Source organism: Ursus americanus, chromosome 3 (assembly GCF_024610735.1).
Source record: "Ursus americanus isolate L20-20 chromosome 3, mUrsAme1.1.p, whole genome shotgun sequence".
Classification (NCBI taxonomy): Eukaryota; Metazoa; Chordata; class Mammalia; order Carnivora; family Ursidae; genus Ursus; species Ursus americanus.
In genome coordinates this window covers 86352223-86375075 of record NC_142129.1, presented here as the reverse complement: position 1 = coordinate 86375075, position 22853 = coordinate 86352223, and the positions used below count along the sequence as shown (strand labels likewise).

The 22853-nt window shown below is 39.9% G+C and overlaps 1 long non-coding RNA gene across 4 annotated transcripts in view; it reads left to right on the top strand.

Moving 5' to 3' along the window:
* Positions 1-22853, top strand: part of LOC148110422 (uncharacterized) — a 130540-nt gene that overhangs the window by 5634 nt on the left and 102053 nt on the right. For 3 of the 4 annotated variants that reach the window (XR_015724056.1, XR_015724055.1, XR_015724057.1), the window contains exons 2-3: positions 5025-5159; positions 20467-20742. This is a non-coding gene — a long non-coding RNA (uncharacterized LOC148110422). The remainder of the gene's footprint in view (positions 1-5024; positions 5160-20466; positions 20743-22853) is intronic. The other variant, XR_015724058.1, reaches the window with a different exon arrangement.

The following is a 22853-nucleotide window of genomic DNA, read 5'->3' as shown; positions in this document are numbered from 1 at the left end:
TAGAAATTAAAACTATGATAGTAAAAATGTAATCCATAAAATAGATAAAGATAAAGGTGAGGAAACTTATCACAAAATAGAACGGAAGAGAAAAACCTAGAAAGTGAAGGAGAAAAATAAGAAAATTAAAGAATTGGCTCAGAAAGCTCAACAACCAAAACAGGAGTTCAAGAAAGAAACAATGATAAATGGAGAAAATTGTTAAAGAAATCATACAGGAATTTTCCCCAGAATTGAAGGATATGAATTTCTAGACTGGAGGGGCCCGTGGACAGCCCCATAGGACAGTAAATAAAAACACCCTCACCAGTCTTATGACACAGAAATTTCAGTATTTCAGAACAGTTATAGATAAACAGAAGAGTATGATCAGACTATAATCAGACTTCTTAGCAACAGCATTGGAAGCTAGAAGACAATGGAACAATATCTTGAAAATGCTGAAGGAAAGTTATTTCCAACCCAGAATTCTGTATCCAGCAAATTAAAGGTAGAAATAAGGATATTTTCAGACATGTCAAGTTTTAGAGAATACAAACTCCTGTACCCTTTCTCAAGAATTGGAATAAGTTTTATGAAAACAAGGAAATTGCCCGAGGAATAGGAATATAGAGGATCCAGCAAGGGACGGGAACTAGCATCAGCACCCCCCCCCCCACATCAACCAGCCTCCTTGCGCCTGGACTCACATACTCTACCTTCTGCCTGATAACTCGGATGGCTATGCTCTGTCTACCTGTGCTCCATCCTGTTCCCTCTGACCGATGCAGGGAAATTGCTTCTGCGATGGCCACCTCTCTTCTGAGTCATCAGTGTTTCCCTTTCCACTGAACCTCTCAGTGGCAGACTCTAGGGGACCCCTGACCCTTGCCCCCTGTTATTCAAGCCCTGTAGCATCCTCTTCCCTGAGTGTGAGTGGACTTTGTTGCTTCCTTCTACCCGATAACATCTGGCAAGAGTGAAGGGATTTTGCAGATGAATTAAGGTCCCAAAGCAGTTGATTTTGAGTCAATCGAGAAGTTATCCAAGGCTCGATGTAATCAGCTGAAAACCCCGTAAAGAGGGACTGGGGCCTCCCTGATGGTCAGGGAGTTTCCTTGCTAGCTTGAGGAAGTAAGCAGCATGTGAAGTGCTTTCTTCACTTCGCCACTTTTTCTTGGTTCTCCTACCTCCCTGACCACATCTCATTCTTTTTTACTGGATATGCTATATCCTCCCTCCTGCCTCTAAATATTGATGCATTCCAGGTACCTTCTTTCTTCACATTCACTCCCTGGGTAACCACATCAGGTCCACTGGCTTTAAATACCATTTATATGTGCATGATTCTCAGATGTATGCCTCCAGCCCTAACCTCTCCCTGAACTCCATAATTCTATGTCCAACTGCCTTGAGTTGTTTAAAAGCTACCTCCAGTTCAACATGTCCAACACTGCTGTCTTTATTACTAGTTCTGCTCTATCCACAGCACCGAGAACAATGTCTGGAACATAGTGGGCACTCAATATTTATTGAGTAAAAAGAAGGAAGGAGGAGGAAAAGAAAGAAAGAAGTTGTGGGGGAGGGCAATGCATGCAGAAGAAAGACTAAGGGAATTCTTAGGATCGACATGAATAGCGACCTGGGGCAGCAGCTGTTAGCAGGTCTGGAGATCAGCCAGGTCCAAATGAAGTAGCAAATCAAAGACATGCAGAGGGAAATTGCCAAGGCAAAAGAAAGGCACTGGTCAGTTATCTAATGTGTTTGATTATATTGAGAAAAACAACACCTCTGGCAGAGAGTTTGGGAAATGAATAAATGATAGTTCCAGAGAAAACCAGTCAATTAAAGAAAACAGCAGCACAAACCACTCCAGGAAAAACAGAAGGTTGAATAGGCAAGGAAATAAAACCAAAGAAGACTAGGGGGCTCCACCATGAGCAGGATTTATGGAGCCATAACAATGGAAACAGTGAGGACCGATACAACTATAAAGTGTGGTCTGACCAAATTGGGCACAAAAAGAGAAAGAGAACCATGTGTGTCTGTGTGTCTCTGTTGTGGGAGCATGGAACGAGAGCACTAAATCCTGACATTCCATAACAGGAAGTCAACAGAAATGTCTAAATTGGAGAGTCCAGAAATAGTAACATATATATAAAATGTAGAAATATGTCACTAAATGGCAAAAGAAATAGCTTAAATAAGTGATAGTGCTTCTGGGAAATGAGAATGATATACACATATTTGTTAAAGACTATGAATTTCTATAGCAGGTATTAAGTTAAAGGAATCCCCATGTTTCGTGCAACTCTGTATTTCTGGGTTCAGGAGACCATGTGGCTAAGATTTTCTAGTCCCTATTTAGTGGTCTGTCTGTGGGAAATCCCAAGCCTGCATCTTCAAGTTCTATGAATTTTAGAAACCGGTTATGCTTAAGATAGGTGGCCATTTTTTACAAGAAGGACCGTAAAGGTATTCGCTAAATATCCTATTTATTATCCCACTTAGGTGAATATTTGTGAAACTTTCTTTTGTTTTATAATAATCTTGTTCTACTTCAGTTATTTTCCTTCTTTCTTTCTTTCTTTCTTTCTTTCTTTCTTTCTTTCTTTCTTTCTTTCTTTCTTTCTTTCTTTCTTTCTTTCTTCCTCCCTTCCTCCCTCCCTCCCTCCCTTCCTTCATTCCTTCCTTCCTTATCATCTATAAGTTAGTTACTCCATTGTCACTTGTGAAATGCAAGAACCAAGATTCCCAGGTGTAGAATTCTCTTGCTAATCAGCATCCCTATGGGATAGAATGTTCCATTTTTGCTTTCAGTTCTCTTAGAGCTAGTGTGTGCTTTATTTGAAGAACAGTTGACCCTTTACTCTGCTTCAGGGTCATAGTATCTTGTTTGTTGAACTGTATGGCCTCGTAAATTCTGTTTGGTCTTCTTGCCAACAGAAACAAATTACACATGTATCAAAGCAGAAGGGGTTACTTGGGGTGTTTAAACTACATTGTATTTACCAGTTCAAAGGTAGATCTTCTACATTCCCAACTCTCTTTTATAGCACAAGGTCTAGAATTTGTAAAAATCACATGTAAGCCAGGCCTAGGTAGCAAACAAGGAGATAGATATCATTCTTGGTAGACTTGGGATCATGTAGATCTTTTTGTGCATGAATGTTTTTGTTCACCCATGACCAGTCCTTGGTGGTATGCTTCTGCAGATGACTCCAAAATGAATCATATTTTTAGTTCAGTCATCTCTCTTAACCACCAAATCCATAGTTCTGTTTGCCTGCTGCTAGAAGAGTCTGCATGGTTATGTTGCCAATTCAATCACCAAACTCACCAGAAACAAAAATTAAGCTCTTCTCCCTCAGAATTGTTCTTCCCCCTCTGTTCTCTGAATCTGCAAATGGCAGCATAACACCTTCTAGTCACTGACTTAGACTCAGAGCCACTGTTGACCTTTGCCTCTCACATTCCCAAGTGGGTTCGTTGTCAAATCCTGTTGATTCTATTTCCATGGTGACTTGCTGACATTTGTCCTCTCCCTGCCATCCCTAATGTCACTGTCTGCCTTAGTCTGCTCAGGCCGCCATAACAAACGACCATGGACTGGGTGACTTGAACAATAGCAATTTGTTTTCTCACATTTCTGAAGGCTGGAAGTCAGATCAGGATGCAGGCACCATCAGGTTCTGGTGAGGACTCTCCTCCTGGCTTGTAGATAGCCCCCTTCTCACTGAGTCCCATGTAGCTTGGAAAGGGTAACTGCTCTCCTTTTTCTTGTAAGACCACAAGTCCGATGGGATTAGGACCCCACCCTTATGACCTCATTTAACCTCAGTAACCCTATCTCCACATTGGGGTTAGGGCTTCAACATACGAATTTTAGGGTGAGACATTTCCATCCCTAGCACTGTACCAGGCTGGATCTTCAACACTTCTTGCTGGACTGTTGTCTTCCAATTCACCTTCTTGTCTCCAGTCTTCCCCACTTTTAGTTACACATTTTTTTGAGAAATCTTTTATAGCTATGTTTCCGTTTATGTCATTTTCTGCTAAAAACAAAAACAAAATTAAAAAAATCCCATCTCCAATGACTTTTTGTTTCCTAGAGAATAAAGACAAACCTCATTACCTTGAAATTCAAGGACTCAGATAATATGATTCCAACCTAATTTCCCAGCTCTAACTCAGAGTCTCCATCATACCGTTAATACCACAACCAAACTGAAATACTGCGTTTCTCTTAACTTGTCTTTCAATTTCCTACCTCTAAACCTTCGGTTACTATGTTTGCCCCACTTGGAAACACTCATCTGCCCCGGGTCAAAAATCCTACATCTTGGTCAAATGCTGCCACCTTCTCATGAATATTTCTTTGATCCCCTGGCCAGAAGTAATCACTCCCTGTTTTGTGTACCATTTTGTACTTATAGTATAACTTTTTATTTTATTTGTGGGATTCTGTGGTCTCCTTCTGGAAAATCATCTGCTGGCAAAAATGGGTAATGGCCTGGCTTGCACAGAATACAGCAGAATCCTTGAACTTAATACCTGTAGACATTCAGTGACTACTTGTTGATATGAACCATGACTCTATTAATGGGAATTACAATATTTCATAGTCAAACTGACGTAAGATAGCATTTATATTAGTGATTTTCAAGCCATGTTAATTGAAGCCATATTCTGTTCTATACCTCAGGCTTTGACAAAATATTTTATTTGAAGAAAGGGTTTTGTTGCCAAATACTTTAAACCATTGATCTTATTCAAATCCTTCCTTCTGTAAATGAGAAAAACGAGGCCAGATGGATATAAAAATGACATTCCCAAGGTTTCCCAACTATTTAGTAGCAGACACAGAATCAGCAAGATATATATAAACTGTATCAATCGGAAAGACATATTTGTAGAGCAGTTTAGCGACCTCATCCTTTAAGACATTACCCTGTTGATGGGAAAATTAAGATAACATCTGAAATGAATCATAGTAACTCAGTGAGGGCACCTAAGGTTAAATCTTGTTAAATCATTTCTTCCAGGCACTGTCTGGTACTTCAAGACTATGAAAGATTTGTTTTCTCAGGAAATGCGTTGTTCACCATGGATCTAATAAGATAAGCTGGTTGTCTTAAAAGATTGGACACAAGCTACAAATCATATATACTCCACAAAATGTAAGTATTGAACAAATATTTAAGCATATAGTATTCCCCGTGATATCTCAAAGACTAGATCAAAGTAGATCCCGTAATCATTAGAATACCAAATACATTTACTGCTCACGTGTGCTGGTATGTCTGATGTTAACGTTATAATGTCATTTCTAGCTATTGCTTAGTACTTGATTTGTTTTTTTCATTGAAATTTCTTTTAAACCAGGCCCTTAAATTCACAAGGTTTCTGAAAAATGAGAAAGGATTAAAGCAACATGGAAAGCTACCAAAAGTATTGTTTCTACTGCAATGTGACTTTACAGTAGTAGTTCATGCTTTAAGAGCAGCTCAGCCTGACAAGCCTTATCTATGGATTTAAATAGAAGCTGCCACTTAAAGAACTAAGAGCTCTGTGAAGCATGCCTTTTTTGGCACGCAATAATCCAGGGAGGATGGGAAGCTATTGGCAGAGAGTTCATCATCAATAAGAATAATAATATGTTCAGGATGCTGCTTCCTGAGCCAATTTATGTGTTTAGATTTGATTTCCTATTTTTGGAGCACATCCCAATGAATCAAAAATATTAATGCTGAGAGTTGCAGTAAGCAAAATGAATAAGAAGAAGCCTTGAGAGATATGTGAAATGCAACCATTTCCCAGGATTAAAAAAATATGGAAAGTTACCTGTTTGACGGAGATTAAGGAACGTTTCCTTCAGTCGCTGGGGGTGGCTATCTGCGAGGGAATTCTTCCATGAAGTCTACATTATTTGTTAGCACCTCTCCTGTGCACAGGCTCGGGCGGGGAGATACAGTTACACAAAGGGACAATTAGGATAGAAGCAAAACGTTCCTGTCTTTATATTCCGGTTGGTGGGGGTGGGAGTGGGGGGGGGGACTGAAGTTAAATACATAGAAAACAGATTGCACAAATTATGCAGAAAGAGAGGAGGGTCTGAGAGAGTATAGACGAGGAGACCTAATTAATTTGGAGGTGAGCGTCCTCTGTTGATTGCTGGGTATGTAGGTTGGGTATAGACACGCCATCTTTTGCTACTGAAGACAGCCAGAGAATGTTAGCCGCTGGGCTGCCAGAGCGCGAGCAGCCGAGAGCATGATGCAGATCCCTGGCTCAGAGCCAAGCCTCCAGAGACAGCCGTTGGCAAAAGGTAGCCATCTTCCCTCAGACTACCTCCCTGAGAACCCGTCCTCCCGCAGTGAGCCGGGCTCCTGTGTGGTCCTCCCCAGCCCCCTTGACTGTATAATTGCAAGAGCCTCTGATTCTCCTGGGAAGTGGGACAGGCAAGTTAGTGCTAGTCAGGAAGAAAATACTTGACAGTCTATTTTTTTCTTTTCTTTCTTTCTTTCTTTCTTTCTTTTCTTTTTCTTTTTTTTTTTTTTAACTTTTCAGCTGCCACTGCTTTAGTCACGAAACTTCATAAATATTTCTAATTTAAAACGCTTTTTCTGGCTGATATAAACAGAGGAAACTTGAAACCCGCACAATCGTAATATTTATCGAGAGACGATCCTTTCTTCTTTCATTATTATTATTTATATCTTGATGAGTTTCTATTCATTTTTATGGTTCAGATTTATGCATTGTTAATATAACAGAAACCCGAATTTAAATATCCCCAACTCGTCATACATTTTTGTTGTGGTTGTACATTTTTATTTCTACTCATTTAGAGAGGATTTTCTTCCTAAGGCGTGGATGCACTTTTTCATGTCAAATAATTCCTTGAAAATCCAACCTGTTTCTGGGTCTTGTGTTCAGTGTCCTCTGTCACACATCTCCTAATTGCTCTACCCTCTTTCTACTTCCTATTTTGGATTTAAGTGATATTTCTCTGAACAGAAAAATCCCATTAACCTTCTGTTTTCCACTTATGACTTTCAGAACACTTTGCTATTTGGCTCTTCGTAAAAAATTATTTCTGATTAGCCATCTTTCTACCAACAGAGAACCCAAACACCTCGAACATCATCGTTTTCATCAGCCATCCATTTTCTACCCTCATTTTATCTATTCCCTCCCTTGATTCAAGACCAGTCTCACTGGGTTGGTTAGTCTCTCTTACTCATACTTTGTAAGTTTGAGTTCATTGACGTCCCTTGTGGCCCCCAACCCCCATTCTCTCCATTTCATTCCGGAAGCAATTTCTCTTTCTTTTAGTTCCTGGTTAGTTATCTAATCCTTTCCACTTTTGAAAATTTGAACATATCCCTTTAAAATATGTCTTTATCATGTCATGGCCTACCCTAATGAATGTTCTTAGTCTTTTTTGGAAGTTGTAAGAGGAAGACTGCAGTGCCCACAGGCAGCGTACACTACAGTCAAAGCAGGTAAAAGGAGCCCTGAATGCTGAATTCCTGTATAAAAATCCCAAGCTCTCTCTAACTAGTTTTTGGTCACTTTGCCTTTCTGGGTCTCCGTTTTTTCTATAAAATGAAGGAATTGATAATAGATAATCTCTAAGATTCTCTTTAAGTCTAGAGTTCTATGATTCCATGGATGTCTCAAAAGAAACACTTAACATGCTGTACAATGCACGTACATGTTAAAATTTTAAACTCTATAGGAAAACAATTCTGTTGCATATTCTTTTTATTTAATATCTCTTCCAAATATTGTCTTGTATCCTTTCACCTTTTAAAGAATCACTCTTAAAATTCTAATAAAGATATTTCTTCTTTTCTCATTCTTTTTATATGTTTTCCTCTTCTCTGTCTCAATCACTCTATAGTTGTTTACACTGAATCTAGACCTGCATATTTGTCACCAAAATGAAAACAGAATCCATCTGTTCTTGTCATCCTCATAATGATATATGGCCTTAAATCTGTATCACAATTTTTAAAAATGATACTTTAAATAGTAAGACATGAGATTATTTGAAAAACAAGAAAGCCTAAAGAAAAAATAATAGAATTTCCCATATTCCCAATATCCAGAGCCAGCAGCTGGTATTTTTTAAAAGAAATTTGGGATGATACTTTATATATTATTTTCTCTTGATCCTATGATACACAAAACAGATTGCCTCTACCGTTTCTAATTCTGTCCTCTTGATTTATATAGCTTCACTTTTCCCGAAACAGTAGATTTCCAATCTTTAATAACCCTCTACTTTCACTGATTATGCACAGAAATTTTTGCTTATTAATGTTTCATTAGCATTTTACCATGCAGTGTATTTTCAGTTTCTATTGTTATGCATATTGCAGAGGGGTGCATGAATATTCTTGCCTTATTTCAAGCTTTATCCATAATGTATTGGAATTCTAATCACATTTTCTTAGCATTTTTATATATTTCACACAGTTAGAAGGCAACCCATATGCTGGCTCTATTTTTAAAAGAGTTATGCCTCATTGTATTGACGACTGTCTCCTGAGACAAAGGCACTATTCAGACCCTTTTTGGTCACTGTGTTGTTGATTTGAACATGCTGGAAAGTCAAGTCTGTCACCTTCTTTTTGTAGCATAATTTCAGGTCAGAGCTATGATTCTGGTCACTTGCTACTACTAGCCTTTGCAATGAGATTTTGAAAAAAAAATTGTAATCTGTATCCCAAAAATGTTGAGTACCTCCAATTACTGCTATTTTTCTGCTAGCTTCCTTAAATGAGATAGTCCAAAGCATTGGTGTCATGGATTTTATTATTTCCCTTTTCTCCAGAATCAAACCAAATATATATGCCAAAGGCTGATTTTAACAGTAGGGGACTTATTTGCAAATGCAATGGTAAGCCAATCTGTTCCAGGAACTCTCTTTTCCCTCCTGAACTTTATTATGCTTTCCAGCTCTCAGACATTTGCCTGTGCCACTTAAAATCCAGTCTCCCATTAGGAAAATAAACCGTGCAACCCCAGAGCATCAGACAGAGTCCTGTTTTGCCCCCGAAGACTTGCATAATCAGAGGAGGTTCTCTTTTCAGAGCTGGACCACGTGGACGGTCATCCTCTAGGGGTCTCGCTGTCACTCACAAGGTATTACAGACTTCTCCTTTTTCTGGGGAAAACAAACAGCATGTAGTGAACTCTATTACCCTCTTTTCCTCTTTTCTTTTTACTGACACAAATTTACGTGCTTACTTATTTACTTTCTCACTTAGCTAGCAAGCTATGCAGCTGTCTATCAAACCTTGGACCATTTTCTCCTTTATCTGACTTTTGTCGGACAGGATGTCTCTCGATGTAACTTGCAGAAGTCAACACCCTCCTTCACCTTTCATAAACTTGCTTGCTCATGTCTTCTTTAATTTCAGTGATTTCTTTTTCTCCTTGATTGATTCCCACTCTGCTGGCTGCCTCCTTGGTGTCACACACAGATCCCCCCGCCCCAGCCTGCCTGCCTCCTCCTTGCCATTCTATATCATGACCTGAGGTCGCTCCCCAATCTCACATACGCTAGCTTCGGCATTTTACTCACCTGCTCTTCTGATCCAAGCATGAAGCACCACTACTCTCTTACACACATCCTTGCTTATATGGGAGCAAATTATTAGCTTTTATACAACACCATTCAAAAAAGTTCCACTTTCCTTTTTTTTGTTTTATTGAAGTATAGTTGACACACATTGCTACATTAGTTACAGGTGTACAGCATAGCGATTGGACAACTCAGCGTTACGCTCTGCTCACCACAAGTGTTTCAGCTTTACTTTTTATGATCTTTGTATGTCTTTATTTTTGTTTTCTTCCTTTAATGTTTGTCCGTTGTTCAGTCTGAGAAGACGAAAGCTAAATGGAAAAGGAATCAAGGGTTATAAAAGAAATAATCCACATTGAGGATGAATACCATCCACCAAATATCAGAATCAGCAATTAGGGGCCTTTCAGCAGAAAGTTTAGAGGACCACTCATCCTGTGTTAGATGTCACATAAAGCCACAGAAAGAGAGGTTCGTTTTTATGGAGCAAGAAGAGCTTGTATAGGGACACCTGCTGGCTCAGTCAGAAGAGCCTGTGACTCTAGATCTCAGGGTCCTGAGTCTGAGCTCCACACTGGGTGTAGAGATTACTAAAAAACAATGAAGTTAAAAAAAAAAAAAAGGAAAGAAAGAATGTGTGTCTTTTATGAAGGCCCAAACCATAGAATTGACAAGAGAAACAACTGATCTTCGAGGAGATTAAATCTTTTGTTGAGATGGCTAATGACTGTAACTTTGGGTATTTTACGGGGCCTTCCTAGTCTCCAATAGCCATTCCCTCCCCAGATATTATCATTGAATTAGCAGAGTTTCCTTTAGCCTCTGGGCTTCCAGATCTTCCAGCAAAGACTGTCACAAGAATTTTAGATGGAAGGATCAACTCTCAGAGCTTGGAGGCAGCTTTAGAGGAAAAAAAAAAAGAGGATAGAAAATAATATTGAAAAAAGGGTCTTTCTGTATACATACATATATTGACATTAGTTGGATAAATTATCGTGATTTCAGAGATTCGTGCCATACAGAGTACTCATATTCCCCCACAACATCTTGTTCTGCCATCATAAATAGAACATCAGGCTTATACAGACCATGATCTGACCAGAGTGGCACTTTGCAAGTTTTTAAATTATGAAACATTTTTTTTTTGTATTCATATAAAAACCATGACATTCTATGCTCCAAATATGTTGATTCGGCAACTCCCCAACTCATCAGCCTTCTGTTTTATGTAGTTGTTCTCTGAACAATTTTTGGCTGTGCTATGCAAGAGTATTTCACAAGCTGCATTTTTTTCTGACAACTCTTTCTCCCTTCTTTCTCTTTTCTGCCTTCCTTTGTCTTCTTTTCTTTACTCATCAACTATTGCTGTGTAACAAATTACCTTCAAGTTTAACAGCTTAAAACACCAAGCATTTATTGTTTCATAGTTTCTCTAGGTTAGGAATTCAGGAAAAGATTAGAAGGGTGGTTCTGGCTCTGGACTGAAGTCCAGGGGCTGTGATCATCTGAAGGCTGGACTGGGGCTGGAGAATCTGCTTCCAAGATGGTGTACTCAAAGGGCTATTGACGGTTGGTCTTACCTCCTCTCCAGAGAGTTACTGAAGTTGCCACACAACATGGCAGCCGCCTTTCCCCAGAGCAAGTGTCCAAGGGAGAGAGCAAGGAGGAGGAAGTCACATTTCCTTTTATGACCTAGTCTTGGAAATGATACACCATCTCTTCCACCATATTCTGTCAGTTAGAAGCAAGTCAGTACATACAGTCTAGACTCAAGAGGAGAGGAATCTAGCTCTACCACTTGAATGGAGAATTATCAAAGAAATTATGGGCATATTTTAAAATCACCACACCTACCTCCTTCTTCCCCCCTTTTTTAGAATTCTTGTTTGATAGAAGAGAATTGTAGGACACCCATGTTGCTTTCTTCTTCAAGGAATCAAAATAATATGCCAAGGGGAAGAGGAGTAGCAGAGGCCTAGGAACCAGAAAGCCCAGTTTACTCTCGATTCTGTAATTAAGGGACTTTGTGATTGCTGGTGAGCCACTGAGCCTTACCTGCCTCAATTTTATGCATTGCCTAGAAACTTGACACTCTTTAAGGTTCTTTTTTAACTCAATATTCTATTTTATTTCATTCATTTATTTTTCAGGAAAGTAATAATACATAACATTTGAGAGCCCCAAAGATTAAATTCCTAGTTCCCTGGGTATCTATCACTGTATAATTAGTTAGCTACATGTTTGTGCTCCAGCCTTTACCACCCATTGGTAATATATGGATTTAAAGTCAACACCAACCCATATCAGGGTCACAACAGGAAAAAGATGGCATGTCCGAAGGAGGAAATTAGGAAAGTTTAATAAAGAGATTGTTACAATGGTGTAGACAGGATTTAGGGAGACCAACAAGGTACAGTGAATTATGTTGGGACTAGCAATACTGGAGAATTGTTATCACCCCAAGGCCAAAGGGGGAAAGGATGAGAGCTATTACAAAAACTCAGAAACGGAGAGGACCCTTGCAATAAAAGCTGTGATCATTGGTCTGGAGAAGTAGCCTATTTGCAGTGACCCCATAAGAAGATAGCTGAGGGATCAAATACCCCTACCTCATTTTCCTCCTTCCCTCTGATCTCTGATGTCCCATTCATTGGCCAAACCCAACCTTAGCTGGCTAGAGAGTAGATCTAATACATGGAAAACAGGCAGTGCAAAATGAGATTAAATTACACTTTGAACAAGAAGATAGGAATAATTAAACATTATTGGTAAGATCAGACCTACATAGAGAGGACCCAACAGATTTTGAGTGCCCAAATAGAATTTGAGTAATTTGTAAATCACCTTAGCAGGGGCAAGACTGGATTGTGATTATAGAAAGATTAAAGAAAGATTAAAGAAAGATTACATTTAGTTAATTATATTGTACAATGTCTGGAGAATGAAGGTGTACATAAAAGTAGGGGAGTCTATAAAAGGGATATTGAGAAAGATAGAATATGACAGCTCCTCTAGCAGTGGCCAGAGGGATGGTGTTCTGACCCATGAACACCAGTATCTTCTGTGAGGCAGATAATGACTTAGAGGTGACACTGGGCATTAAGCTCATCCAGCTCATCCCGCCTTTGCTGTGGTCCATTCTCTTTGAGTAATCTTGGGCTGGTAATCTGATTCTCACTTTAATCTCTCTATCATGAAAGAATGTGTTCATCAGAAAATACAAATACCCAAATCGTTCATATTGATTTTTCTTACCCTAAGTCAGGAAATTGGCCTTTTGGTGGTTGTGCCTTTGTGAGCTTGGCTAGGGTGTGTCCATCCCCAAGAGAAGGATGTAGGCATGGAAGCAGATCATGCTTTTGTACCTACAAAGTCCACGGGCCAGCCCCTGAGCTGGGGAAACACCCTGCATGGGAATGAAGGCACCCCGTGAGGGCCTGACACATGCCCTTACCTATGTTGGCATCGATCACAGTTTATTTAGAATTGCTTGTTTCATTGTTTGTCTCCATTATTAGGCTCTAAGCAATGTGATTGACAGGTCGATTTATTGCCAGAAAACAAGATTAAGAACTATTTGTTGAAATGAATGAATGAATGAACAGATGAATGAATGAACTTGTCAAGAATGAATTTATATATATGGATCTTCCCCCAAAGTCACCTAACCTCACTCTGAAAGTTTTCTTTAAACTGCAGCACCTTACATCAGCATCCTGGGGATAGCTCATGTGGCACTCTGGCTCTCCCTCTGTGCTTGGTTTCCTCATGGAGCATCCTTCTGTTTTTGTTTTTCACGATTCCTCATTTGGAACAGAATCCGAATCCCTTTCTATCTCTGACAATATTTTTTACTTGTGTGTTAACCTTTGTCATTCAATTTCACTATAATGCTTTCACCCCAACCTGCTTTCAGCATATTTTCTTTTTTCTTTCCTTCCTTCTCCCCCCTTATTATTATTATTACTATTTTTTTTTTGGTAAGTGGGTATTCAGAGTTCCTGATTTTTATTAGTTTTTCCTTTTTGCTCCCATTTGTCTTTCCATTTCTATCCCTTTCCCCTTGCTATCACTGCCGTAAGTTGTCTTTCCCAGATTCCTGCCCCTTGCTTTGTTCCATTTACTCCTCCATCCATATCAAGTGAGGCACAATTTTCCTCTTTTGTCAAACAGTCTATAAATTCCTGATTATGGCTGCTGCCAAGTGCTCCTTCACCTAACTGCTCTTTTCTGGCTCTGAGAAATTAGGTCTCACATGCCATTTTCAAAAAGCTCTAGGGAGTTGGGGGGTAGGCAAAATGGGTGAAGGGAGTGGGAGGTACAGGCCTCCAATTATGAAATGAAAAAGTTGCAAGGATGAAAATTAAAGCACAGGGAATATAGTGAATGATATGGTAGTAGGGCCGTGTGGTGACAGAAGGTGTCCGCACTTGCTGGACCATAGCATAACAGCATAGCATAACATAACACACAGACTTGTTGAAGTGTTCTGTCGTATACCTGAAATTATGTAATGCTGTGTATCAACTATACTTCAGTAAAAGAAGATAAGTTGCATAAGGCAAATTTTCAAAGATACATAAAAGTAGGGAGAATAATGGAAAGAATCCCCATCCTCCAGCTTCAACAATTACTAACATTTGCCAGATTTGTTTCTAGATGTGACCTTCTAAGATTATATATTACTGAGTTCCACTTCCAGCATGAATGTATAAAACAGATCATATTTGAATGCCCTCTGGAGCCATAGAAGGTCCAGTGGAATTGGCTGCTCACTGCCCTGCTCCCTCACACACTCTGAGCAAATCTATGTCATTCTCATCACACTGTTCTGATCATTTATGTTCTTCTCTCTCTCCTCTTCTAGACTGTGAGCTCTTTAAGGCTGGGAGTTTTAACCTCTTTCTTATATCCCTGGTACCTTGTACATGGTGCCTAACACTTAATGGCCCTTAGCAAAAAGTTCTGGAATGCATGCATGAAAAAATATATTGCAATGACTTATCTATTTCAAGTAAAAAAATCAGGTATCCTGGTCACTTCTTTGCAGTGGTCTGTTCTCTCTTCTTCTTTCCCACTTTTTTCCTCTGAGGCAATGCAATTTTCCCCTCAGTTGATTTAGGCTACATGTTTTGATATCACCATTTATATAATATCTGCATTGCCTGTATCAGCCGTTTTGTTTCTAAATCCTGTGAACACCAATATTTATGTACACTTATGTGCAGGTTGCTGTACAAAGTTCTCTGCAAATGTTATCTCTATTAATCCTAAATCACAAAAGCCCATGAACTAGAAACTATTATCATCCTTATTTTCCAGATGAGGAAGCCTTGGTCCAAAGAGAATACATAACGTGTCGAGGTCATACCCCCCATGAGGGGAGGAGTCAATATTTAAACCTAGATCTATTTGATTCCAGAACTTGAGCATCTAACCGCTGGGCCACACTACCATGGATGTGTCTTTATCTTTGGTTGGCTTAGTTCTATTTGTGGCCAGTCAACACTCTAAATGTTTCTCTCTAGATAGTATGTCCAAAATAAATAAGAAATCGCTCTACTCCTGAGGCTTGAGTCTTGCTCTTTTCCACCCTCTCACCCTTGGCAACTGAACCACTTCAAAAATGTGTCTTGAAGTCTTCCCCAGTGACTTTATAATCTGCGTTCCCACACAACCTCCCCATGCAGACACTTGTTGATGACTTTTCATCTTATCCTGATGACAAATAGTCCTCTGGATGTCTTCACAATTGACCTGCTTTTCCTTCAGGGACTGAAGACATACTTTTTCCCCTGTGGAAATGCAGGTCCACACTAACAGGACACTTCTCTCTCCTTTTCTCTTTGCTTCCTTAGGCCTGAGTTCTACTTTTACCTTTTTCTTATGTCATTACTTCAGTCAGCCTGGTCTTCAAATCTCCCCATCTTGGGCTTGCTCGCCATGGTGATCATGGCTCTGATCTCTGGAGGGGGCATATGTTTTTCTGTGCTCAGTATTACTTTGGGACATCACCCATCACACCCATCCTTCTTGATCCATGTGTGCTGGTGGCACTGGCCTTCCTCCAGCCCTAGGGGTGGGTGCATGAACCAGGCCTGGCCAGTCATCATTCTGCATGACTCCAACCATAGTAATTGCACCAGGATGAGCACATGACTGATGGGCACAGATCCTTCAAGAGGTCTTGTGTTATTAACCAAGAGTCAGGCTCTCCCGAGATTGTAGATACTAGGGATGATAGAAGTCCAAAACTGCTGGTGGCCACATCTGTCCTGAGGAGAAAGAACTGCCTTGAGAATGGCGTCTTCACAGAGAACGCGGTATCATAAAACAGAGAGCCATCGTCGGAAGCTGGAGTCAGACCAGGCCCAAAGTCACCCCCATCTCCGCGCATGACAACCATCAGCAAGAACGCACTCTACAGAGTTTATCTCTATACCAGCATTAGGATAAAGGGAACAGGCACCATTCATCCATTGAAAATACTGTGTTTGATTGGGGCATTGAGGGAGGAGGCAGATAGAAGAGCAGGAAGTTTCAAACCGGGCCCTGAGCTGGCCTGAGGGGTTCTATAAAAGTTCCTTAGGGGACACCATGGAAACCAGAAAGCAGGGCTAAGAATAGCTCTGTATTTGTTTTCTATACTGGGCTTCAAAATAAGGTTTCTGAAGAAAGGCTCTGTTGCTAACAAAAGCAAAAACAAAAATCCTTTGAAAATTGACGCAACATTTATGTTAGTTCTCCTAGAAACCCAAGTTCTTCTGCTCTCTAGATCCTGCTTTGCACCCTACTTTGTCTGGACCTATACCCCAGTCTACATAATCATTTAACTGCATGTCATACTTTTTTCCTCCTCCCTCTCAGGTTAATCAAACAGTTCCTCTCCATACCCTTCTCTCCTTTCTCCTGAGTGTCAGCCAATTCAGATGTTCAACATAATTCAAATTCAGCAAATATTTATTGAGTGCAAGGTAGTGCTATGTGCTGTGTTTTGTAACATTCATGAATTCCTTCAACTTACTGAGAGATGGGTAGCTATTTATATTTGTGTCTAATGAATGAGGTGAAGTGATCATCTCAAAGGTCACAAGGCAAATGGTCAGCAGAGCTAGAAATACCACCAATACCATAGTCAGGGAGAGTAGAAGGAGCCTGAAGTTTGGATGGGACCATGCAGGCTTGGTTTTGAATCCTGGTTTGTTACATATTTATTTTTGGAGCTTGAACAAGTTATTCAGTCTCGCGGAGCTCCGTTCTCTACCCCTAAAATGTAATATCCTCTACCTTGTAATGACGTATGTGGATTATATGAAATAATGTGTTAAACGCATTAGCATAAAATTGGCTCAGGAACTGTTAGTTTCCTTCCACTCCATCAGGAAATACCTGTGTTCCTCCATCCAGGATGACTTGCACGTAAAAGAGGCCTCTGTTGCGTAACTCCCTTTCAATACCGTTTTTCCACTGAGATGCTCATACATGTAAGACATATTGTGCTATAAGTCATAATATTTAGTCATTTCATTCTTGATAATACTCATGTTGTCCAGGAGAGAGCAAAGGCTTATTACTGTGGGCTCTCAACACTAAGATTCCTAGTAGGAAAGAATCAGACTTTCAACAAGTTGCAACTTCTCTCCAGCCGTCAGAGCCCAGCCATCATTTTCTGAATCAGCAACCACATATTTAGGCCTAATGACCACTAGGCATTGTTTTAAGGGAGCTACAATGGGAACAGGACAGACTAAGTCTGTGGAAATGACGGAGGTAGATATGGATGGCCTGTCTGCTCTGCTGTCCTGCCCTTTATGGCCCTTAATGTTTGTTGCCAAAGCTTAGGGTGGGGACAGCAAATTATGTTTTCATACATCTGAGCTAAGAATGATTTTTACATTTTTAAAGAGATCCTGTCTAACCTGCAAAGTCTAAAATATTTATCATCTGGTCCTTCAAAGAAAATATTTGTTGACCCCGGGTTTTGAGTGACCTATAATTCTTTCACCAAGACCAGAGTAAAAAGTTTCATGGTGTGTTAGAGTCTTTTTTTAATTAATAATTTGTTATTTATGTAAAGCATCATTAAGTATTATTTATTATGATTGTTATACAGTATTAAAGGATGAAAAGCGATGGGTCGTGAGAGGGTAGATTTTTATGTCAATTTTGCAAGATAGTAATTCTCTTTTGTTAAGTCATATGACTGTAACTTTGTTTTCCTAGACTATCACCTCCACTTAAAATGAGGACCTTCCCATAGGTAGCTTTTCTGGGGTTTTTCAATGTTTTTTTCTTCCTTGTACCCAAAACAGAGGCTTAGAAGATGAGCTGGAGAAGGGTCATCATTCCCCGTGACAATGGAGACAGCAGGAGCAAAGTTACTCTGTTGTCACTCCAGCCCTGTGACAATTTAAAAAAAAAAAACCCTCTTAGCCTTTCCATCTAAATAAGCCCCTCATTTCTTCCCTGTGCCACATTTATTTAAAATGAAACAGCCTTCCTTTGACTTGTCTAAATGCTTCTTAGCACTTTCTCTTTCATGCACACATACAGTCCCTTCGCTTCCTGCTTGCCCTGTCTTCTCCTGCTTGCGCAAAGTAAGGGTCACAGGCAAGTGCACTCTTAGCCTTTGTCTGTTGACTTTCACCCCTACGGTTAATTCAGAGTCTTGGAGTGGCACCCTCTTCTTCCTCCTGTAAACTGCGTCCAGGTAACAAGACTGTTGGTGCCCACCCTAGGCTTCAGATGGGCTGTCCTGGTGTCACCCTAGTACAGGAGAGTCCATGGAAACCAAGGTCACGTGTACATGATGTGAAGGCTCCTAGCTCTAGCCACAAGTGTCCTGGGTGTCCTCTGACATGTGGTTGGATCCAGGCCAGCTACTTAGCTTTTGAATGCCTGAATTCTCACATCTGTAACATTAAGATAATGCCGACTTTCATTTCAGCTTCTGGGAATAGAATTAAACTGTATATGGACATTGATGTTCCCATAGTAACAGTCACGTAAGGGATCTAGCCTGCCACCAGAGGCAATACATTATTTATGATAAGTACTTGTAAAAACTCTTCACTGTCACTGTAATAAAAGATTCTTACAGGAAATCCTGGGGATACACTTTCACATTAATTTGCATTCATTATCTCAGGGAGAGTTCACCCAGCTCCCAACTACCTAATTCTAAATTCTCAGAATAAAATCAATTAGCACATGCTGGAGCTGCTGAATTCAAAAGCAGAACAGAGTGCTCCTGTGGTCCTTCTAAAGGGAAGGAAGGGACTGACTTCCTGGGGCTATTTATTAAAAGCAGGGAGGAGTCCATGGGTGTGGCTTGTCTGGGGAGAGATGGCTCCAGTTTGCCGACTGCATGAAGAAAACAGGAATGTTAGATAGCTCTACAAAAACAAATTTGTTGTCAGATTATTATTGTGGTTATTATTATTTGGGGGAAATTTTAAATATACAATAAAATACAAAAAATGTAATAATAATCACTCATCATCATTCAGAGATAAGCAATATTAACATTTTGGTTTGTAGCCTTCCTGTCTCTCTCATTCTCTCTCTCTCTCTCTCTTTTTAAGATTTATTTATTGGCACGCCTGGGTGGCTCAGTCAGTTAAGTGTCTGACTTCTGCACAGTCATGATCTTGGGGTCCTGGGATCAGCCCCTCATTCGGCTCCCTGCTCAATGGGGATTCTGCTTGTCCCTCTCCCTCTGCCCCTCCCCCTGCTGGTGCTCCATCTCCCTCCCCCCATCCCCCCCTCAAATAAATAAACTTATTTATTTGAGAGGGAGGGAGGGAGAGAATGGGGGAGGGGCAGAGGGTAAGAATCTTCAAGCAGACTCCCTGGGAGCCCCATATGGGGCTCAATCTAAGGACCCCAGAGATCACCACTTGAGCTGAAACCAAGATTCAGACACTTAACCGACTGAGCCACCTAGGTGCCCCTCTTTCCATACTTATATTTTTCTAAATATTGTTTTGTAACCTGCTCTTTATATTTGTGAACATTTTTCCAAGTTATTAAATGTTCTTTTCAGAACATAATTGGCTGAATATACCCCATAAGGATGTATCACTTTATTTAACCAACTCATAATTAGTAAACATTTAGCTTGTATCCTGACTTGTCTGTTAATTAACAGACATTGCTAACAACACTCGCTTCCTTCCCAGTGATTTTGCTATTAGCCCATAGTGCAAATACCCCAAGTTCCCCCTTCAAAAACAAATTGCTGTGAAAGTCTCAGGAGAGGGCGCTTGTCTGATTTTTGTTTTTCCATATTCTTTGGTCCTTGCATATGGTTCTTTTGCCTAAAGTATTATTTTTATCTTAATTTTATTGAAAATATCTTTTTTCTTTTTTAATTCTACAACAGTGAACTACAACAGTGATCTTCATTTTAATTTTAAATTCATCCTTGTTATCTTCTTTTGATAATATGATTTGACTTGTTTTTTTAAAGAAGCCGCTATTCTTTCACCCAAATCTCAAACTTTTTAGTACCTTTTTAAAATTCTTTTAAAAATTCATTGAGGGGCGCCTGGGTGGCTCAGTCATTAAGCATCTGCCTTTGGCTCAGAGCATCATCCCAGAGTCCTGGGATTGAGCCCTGTGTCGGGCTCCTTGCTCCACTGGGAGCCTGCTTCTTCCTCTCCCACTCCCGCTGCTTGTGTTCCCTCTCTCGCTGGCTGTCTCTCTCTCTCGGTCAAACAAATAAATAAAATATTTAAAAAAATTCATTGAGCTTTTGGTTATGTGAGTTATATCTATTGCTATTTGCCATATTAGAAACTAAAATTGAGAAATTTAAAAAATACTTAATATTTCAAAGTAACAATAGAAACCTATAACCTATTAACATAAATATATTTTTATAACAGCAGTATTTTGCAAAGGAAAAACACATTCAGCGGGAGAAACGGCATTGTTTTACATCTCGCCAACCTCTATGATGTCTGGCCTAACAAAAGGCAGTTGGATTCAACAATCTGCTTCTGCATTGACACATTGCAACGTGTTGTTTTGTTGAAGTACGTAGATGAAGAAGACCCTGCCTCACACGGATACGTGGTTGGAAAAGGAAGGACCTGGCATCACTCTCCAAAAGATCTCTGGGTCACAGCGATCCTCTGTCTACACTTTGAGAATCACTGACTGTAAGTGCTGGTCCTTCTTTTTATAATACAGTTTCCTTTTTGTAAACATATGGTGATAATAATAGTACTTCAGAGTATTCTGAAATTATAACATGAAAACTGCTACAGTGGCAGGCAGAAATCTACACCTGTTCATAAAATAGGAAAACTCTTTCTCTGGGCCATTTGGGAGACATGTAGCCATCCAAAGTAACATGGTTACTAAAGCAATAGATATTTCCAATAGATACGTAGGTTTCACATTTCTCCACTGCAAACAAAAACTAAGAATTTTCTAAAGAAAGTTTTGAAGTTTCTTATGTGGTTTTGGTAAAGAAACATCTTTTTTTCAGGAGTAAGATACGACTTCTGGCTCACTTTCAAAGTGGAGATATATTTCTCTGAAACCCATCGCATAGTTATCTTGGCATTCTTTGATCATAAAATGTACTCATGTGTCTCATTTTAGCTTAGGTCAAGGGTGGAACTAATCCCTATTGGACATTTTTAAAGGCAGAATGTAAGTTTCTCATGGCAGACCTCATAATGGGTTCTGTGCACTGCAACCAATCCAATATGAGCTAGAATGATGGTAATACATACACTGCAGTGAGCTTGATTGCATGTACTCTGTGCAGCTGAAATGTGGGGATAATTCACAGGGCCATTTTACAACAGGGTGCGTTCTGTTTAATTGGACGCAGTGACTCAGCCTGGGAAGGTGGGACCTGGGGCACAGGATGGCACAGAACCCTCTGTCCTTTATCTCCACCCCAGAGGTCAAGCGGATGGTCCACAACCCCCACCCTCTGGAGAGAACCACACTCGAGTCCCACGGTCGCTCTTGAGGGCCAGGCATGGGTAGGGCACAGATGTTTTCCTCTGATCTGCCGCAAATATGGATTGTATCTCAACATAGCATCTCATGGTGGTTGAGGAGTAGTTGCAGACTGGATTTCAGAGAACGTGAGTTGTGTCTGCATTTGGCAAATGGAGATAATGGGCTGGGTGAGGACAAAGTGAGAAAGGATAAGAAAGTGTTTTGAAAACACATTAGGTGCAAGAATTGTTATTATTGTTCTTAAACAAGTAAATAGTAAGCCTCGTAAACTGTCCTAGTGTGAGGAGCTGAGGTGAATAGGGACACACCAGGCCTGAGCGGGGTTCTTTGCTTTTTCTTCTAGCAGGTCAGGGAAAAGAACATGCTGGATCCTTCCCATATCTTCTTGTTTTGCTAATCCTCTCTGTAGAGCTCCTGAAGGGAATACTGGCTAAAAAGCCACTGTTGATCCCTGACCCCTCCCTTAAGTCACAAATGAAAGGGACAGTCTGGTACTGAATATTTTTATTTCCCTAAATAATGTGGTCACTTGTTCTGCTGTGCAAAACTGATCGGAGCCTTCATTATCAATTACTTTACTTTTCAAGTCTTTTCTACTTCTTTGACATCTGAAAGTAGATAAAATCATGGAATATACTCGTTGTGAGACTATATCAAATACTTAAGTGTGCTCGTGCAGTGTTTTAAAAATCCTCTATTATTTTTCTCAGTTTAAAGTAAGCAGAGCTTTGGCACTGAAATAATTTTGGAATTTAGATATTGGTTCTTGAATGAAACCTTAACTTCTTTGTGTTGAAGTAGACTTTAATTGCTCCACTTAAAAAAGGTCACCTAAATTTGGAAAAGACAACTGATTCTAATTGTGACAATCTCACGCTTGCTGAATTTTCTCGGAAAGGTTAAATTACTTTTTTCCATTTACTAAGGAACATTTCTGCATACTTCCACTACAACGGCACACCAAAAAATCCTGGGGTTCTAAAGAAATAAGGCAATCATATCTTAATGGATTAGGCTTTGATTCCTTGTGACAGCAGCGTTATCAGCTTGCCGTATGCAAATATTTTAGACTACATGCACCAAATTTACTTTGTTGCAATAATGGAACTCTGTGTCTCGTGGGTCTCTTAGAGGTGTTGTGGGTTGAACAGGAAAATGTCTACAAAACACTTAGAGTTTCTAGAAATAGCCGGGTCATAAATTGAAGTGACTATTTCTAGAGAGCCAGGGTAGGATAAACTGAGTGACTGAGGGAGAGGGTTCTATAGTTATCAAGGCGGAAAGAAAAGAC